Consider the following 6,000-nt stretch of genomic DNA (forward strand, 5'->3'; position numbering starts at 1 on the left):
TTATTGTTTCCTTATCACGCACATCGCGGCCAATTCACCGACAGCGCGCGCAGCGACTCACCTGACTTATAGTCCACTCACCGCTCTCCTGGGTGTGGCCGCGGTGTGCGTAATAAGGAAACGGGAAACGTCTTGCATCAAGACTAGGGTACCTTTTGTACAGCACAATACAAAATGTCCATAGATTTAATACATTAGAAAGCTCCTAAAATATTACTTGCTGAAGTGCTGGAGTTGTTGAGTAATGAGTAAAAACTATGTCACGAAATTCTTCTAAATGAGACGAAAATGATTTTAGCATCCCCCCCTAAAAAAAACTTGACGACCATTGAAGCTGAAATTTCAACAAGTAAATTATATACATCCATCTCCGTCCACAGGCAGGGATACATGTCATGGCCCAAAACTTGACTTACTAGAGGTATCAAACCCTTTAAAGGGCCCATGTAACTTTTGTTTATAGGACAAAAAAACACAATGTCCATAGAATTACACTAAACTTACACAGTTTGAAGATAATGATAGTATAAAGCTTCCCTGAAAATATTACGTGCTGAGGTGCTGTAGTTTGGGGGAATTGAGTAAAACAATGTCATAAAAATAGTTTTCGTCTCATGAGACGAATATTTTAATCATTTACAAACGTATTTTCATGACATTTTTTTACTCATTTTTCAAAAACTACAATACCTCTGTAAGTAATATTTGAAGGGAAGCTTCCCACTATCATTATCTTCAAACCCTGTAAGTTTACTGTAAATCTATGGACATTTTGAAAAAGTACCCACATCCTTTAAATGCACTGGACGTTGGTAAATACCAAAAATAGTTGTTAACCTAAAACTTTCTTGGTATAACGAGCAATCGAGAGCAGTTGATATTATAGTATAAAACATTCTAAGAAACGACTCCCTCTGAAGTAACGTAGCTTTTGAGAAAGAGGTAGTTTCTGACACACAAAATCTAAAGACATCAGACCCAAAGCCTTTATGTTGCATAATGCAGCCAGCACCACTGTAATAGTTTAAACAAAATAACTGAATTTTGTAGTCCGACGTTTATTAAATTTAACTGCTCGCTGGTACTTGTTTTTTATTCCTTTGAATGCAATTAGTTTCTCCAACGCGCTCAATAATATAAGTTATTCAAACAACGGTACACATGATTGATTTAGGGCTTCATGTCTTTAAAGAGGTTTGATTGCGGTAACACTATGTGGATACCTTTTGCAGAATAGTGTTGGTTTTTAAAAGAACCGATGGTTAAAGGAACACGTTGCCTTGGATCGGTCGAGTTGGTCTTTGAAAAGCGTTCAGTGACCGTTTTTTATAAAATGCATATGGTTAGAAAGATGTTGTAAAAGTAGAAAACAATGATCTACACAAACATTACTCAAAATTGCGTGGTTTTCTTTTTACCTCGTCGACTAACATGGTCGGCCATTTATGGGAGTCAAATTTCGCACAGTAAAAGGAAAACCACGCAAAATTTGTGTAGATCATTGTATTCTACTTTTACAACATCTTTCTAACCATATGCATTTTATAACAAACGGTTACAGAACGATTTTTATAGTCCAACTCGCCCGATCCAAGGCAGCGTGTTCCTTTAATGGGGTTTTATTATTAAAGTCACTTGGTAACAAGCAATGGAGAGTTGTTGGTAGTATAACACATTGTGGCAAACTGCTCATTGTGAAGTAACGTAGTTTTCGAGAAAGAAGTAATTTTCCACTAAATTAATCATACAATTATTTGATTCGAATTTCAAGCATCTGAAAGCAAAGAACTCTATCAGGGTGTTTTTTATTTCATTATTATCTCGCAACTTTCAAGACCAAAACAGTGAGTTCAAATTTACACAGGTTTTTTTTTTGTATGCATAAATGTTGAGATACACCAAGTGAGGAGACTGGAATTTGACAATTACTAAAGGTGTCCAGTGCCTTTAAAATTACTTTTCTCAGAGTACTCCATTTCCCCAAGGCGAAATGATCTTCATTTTGCAACAATCATTTTTTTGCAGTGATTGCTTCAGAAGTCTTGAAATGAAATTTAGAACAAAATTCGTCCTTCCTGCATTTCATAATACTAAAATAAAAAATGTAAAATAATAACATAATCAAAACTCTTACATAGCGCCGGTATCCACCAGTGCAGGCGCTCGTTTTGCTTGCCTCATGATATCGAATTATAATCATAAACTACTGTGTGTATGAGTTATACTTATAAATGACACGAAGTGGTTAAATATATGACTCGTATAATAATGTCACAACTATGGCTTAAAGGCAGTGGACACTGTTGCTAATTACTCAAAATAATGTTTAGCATAAAACCTTACTTGGTATATAACGAGTAATGGGGAGAGGTTGATAGTATAAACATTGCGAGAAACGGCTCCCTCTGAAGTGACATAGTTTTCGAGAAAGAGGTAATTTTCCACGAATTTGATTTCGTGACCGTGGTGTGACAAGGGTGTTTTTTGTCATTAATGTCTCACAACTTTGACGACCGATTGAGCTCAAATTTTCACAGTTTGTTATTTTATGCATATTATGAGATACACCAACTGTGAAGGTCTTTGATAATTACCAATGCTTATTCCGAATTGAGCGCAAAGTTTTCATATTTAACAGTGATCATCACTAGGTAAGATGGCCCTTTTTTTTAATCCAAACCGGTGTCCTATAATTATATCTGCCGGAGATTCTGTCCTTCGTATGGGCAACTAACATGGGCTTGAGTTCGCTCGTCCCCAGCGCCTTGCTTTAACCAAAGGCGCTGGGATGGGCAAACGTATTATGCACTGTCATTGGTTTATAATGCGCAGTCCCATCATGCATCACACTCACACAGCACCACATTCATATGCACTGTACGCATGACGTACTTCCTGAACAAGAATCTGTGCAAGCGATTAGCCCGTCCCAGCGGTCCTGGATTGACTGGCCGCTGGGGCCGAGCATAGGCTGGATGAGGAGGATTCAAAAGATGGCGCTATCAGTGTGGTTTGTACACAGTTTGTCATTTGGGGACATAGGCCTTTCTTTTGCAACGTGACAGCCCGAGTTTTTGCCAACCCAGATTGGAAAACTATGGCAAGCCGTAAGTGCAAATTAAGAAAAGATCGCTACGTTTGGTAACAATGTAACCAAATTTGTTGATTTTGTTAAAAACAAAACAAATAATTATAAGAGGTATATTATTTAATTGAAAGTTTTACTAACATTCGGCCGACCAGGCCAACCAAGGCGGTTTGTTTATCAACAAAAGAAAGGTCTATAGGCCCTTTTCCAAACCAAGGCTTCGGCTTTGAATTCGACTCAGGCTAGCTTGGCCCCGCGGTTGTTTTTGGAAATTGGGCGTGCTTTGCGTATACGCGCTCAGGGTTTCAGATGAGGACGGAGCCTGAGCCAAAAGGACCGATCCGGCCTGTCAATCAAACTGTGCGCGTTCACCCATTTGACCAATCGCAGCAATGATTGTGGTCGGACAAACTCGGTCATGCGTGCGCGTATATTTGGCACGTGCGGCAGAATCGTGCAGAATGTCATTTGGAGTATTTGTACACGTGTCTTGCTCACGTGCGCGGTGGGCGGAGCTTAGTGGAAAGCCGGAACAGTCCATTCCAAGCTCCTGCAACACACCGGACATTCGGCAGTGGCATTAACACGCATATTATAAAAGCTATCCATTTATAGCAAAAAGAGGAGCAAAGGGTTATAGAAAGGCATAAAGCCCGGACAAATTGTAGTCATTCAATGTTGTTAAGTTACAAGCAATGGAATGGCTAAGACCTTGTTATGAAGGGATGCTCTCTCTGTTTAGCTGAATAGAAAGCATCCCTTTAAAAAATGGGCCTGGCCACTATGTTATTTATCAACAGAGGGCGCTGCGCTATTGCGAAGAGCATCTAATCAAGGGCTGTTTTCTTAGATATTAATTATTTTGCATACAAATTTGGACTTACCGAAGAGAAACTGTAGCGCCATCTCTTGACATTAAACAGTAGTCTAGTCGTTGATGGCGCAGTTTGTGGGCGCGTGTTTTTTTTTTTGTTTTTTTTTTATTTTTAAGTCCAGCTTACTAACTTCATAAACACATATCTTTGCTGCTAAAACAATCGGGCTCGTCTAGTGATTGAACCATTAATAGCTCTGGCATAAACTTATGTCCACATTCATATTTAATTGCTGCAAAATTGGAAGTAAAGCAAGTACTTCACGAATTCAAAACGGACTTGCCTTAAAGGTAAAGTCATTGAGTCAGTGCTAAATACGCAAAAAGGTATTGACCATAAAACAAATCTAAAGTGCTGCAGCTGTTGATGGTGTAGACTCTTTATAAAACGTTACTTGCAAATCATCAGAACGTTGACAATAACCAATCTATGACCCCCACCTTTAACACTTTTTCTAAGTGTGCAAATGTTTGACAAACTCTTTCCTCAATAACACTCCCTGCACGCCCCCATCTGCCGCAAGATTGACACAATCTAGCCTGAACATCTGACGTCACACTTCCAGGTTCGCGTTCAACGGCAGATACCGGCCTTGAGCACCCGGCAGGATTCTGACAAATGGACCTTGACCTTACATCCATTCACACGCGTACATACATTACATTTTACTATACATGCACACGCAGCTGCAGACGATCGAAAGGTGCTGATGTAACTGACAAACTACGTCACTTCGCAGCTGACCAATCACAACGCAGAAATCAAAACTTACGTCGCTGCACGTTTATCCAATGATATCATTGGTCATGTAAGACCAGTGTGTGTTTTTATCGAAACAGAGAACCAGTCTATTCACAACCCAGCTACATTTTGGAGAACATTAATATAAAGCATATAAAACGCGAAGTTAAGTTCCACCAATGAAAATCTCTTGACACAAACCACCAAGAGAACTTTGGACATGTATTTATTACGGGGCTGGTCAGTTCAATTATGCATTTAATAAGGGCCTCTATAGCATACAAATTTCGAGAAAGAATCATTACTTTATTACTTATTCAGACTATCAGAGGAATATTATTGAGTTTTGTTGTTTGATGGATCGATGAACAACCTTATAACAACCATCATATTCAAACAGGAGGATCGGTTGTGCACATTGACTTTTGGCATTCAGAGCAGAGCGTGGATATGTTAAATTGACATGTTGTGCGGGTCTGATTCTATCAACTGGATGTAAATAGAGGAACATTATAAACTGCGTTGAAGAGGTGGTGTTACCCATTCTCTGACAAGCTGTCATGGACCTAGGTCTGGAATTATCTCAGATCCCGAAGTTTCCACGCGTTTGCATTGAGAAGCAGAATCTAGCAATAGAGTTCAGCATTCTCCCGAAGACGATCGGAACATAATTATCTGAGTCTAGTTATCAACCACGGGTTCTTTTCAGAGCCAACACATCCAGCAACAGAGTCCAGCATTCTCCTGAAGACAATAAGAGCACACTGATCGAAACGTTGAGTTGTCAACCACCGGTTCATTTCAGAAACAACACATCCAGCAACAAAGACTAGCTTTCTCTTGAAGACGGTCAGAGCATACTGATCGAAACGTTGGGTTATCAACAACTTAAAGAGATTTACACATGGTGTTACCGCACACCTCACCTAACTATACTTCCACCGTGAAAAGTTTCAAATCCTACTTTAGTGAGGTTTTTGTTTCGGTGCCATCCAGTCGCCGTTTTGGTTTACCTATCCAGCCGTTGATTTCACCAAACTCTTCCTAACTTAGGATTAATCTTAAGACTTGGGACGAGTTAAGTTCCGTAAGCAAAGACGTTTAGGACGCATTGGACCCATCCTAAGTTAGGATGAGTTACTCGTCCTAACTCGAGATAGCGTTTCGTGAAATCTGCTGCAGAAGCTTACAAAAGTCATCACAGACGTAACTGAACCACTTGAAACTTGAGAACTCAAACCTCTATATTTTGAGGTCAACTGTTACAATTCCAAAAGTTTCAAAAGATACATAATA

The sequence above is a fragment of the Asterias amurensis genome, chromosome 16 (genome assembly GCF_032118995.1).
Source record: "Asterias amurensis chromosome 16, ASM3211899v1".
In the NCBI taxonomy this organism is placed as follows: Eukaryota; Metazoa; Echinodermata; class Asteroidea; order Forcipulatida; family Asteriidae; genus Asterias; species Asterias amurensis.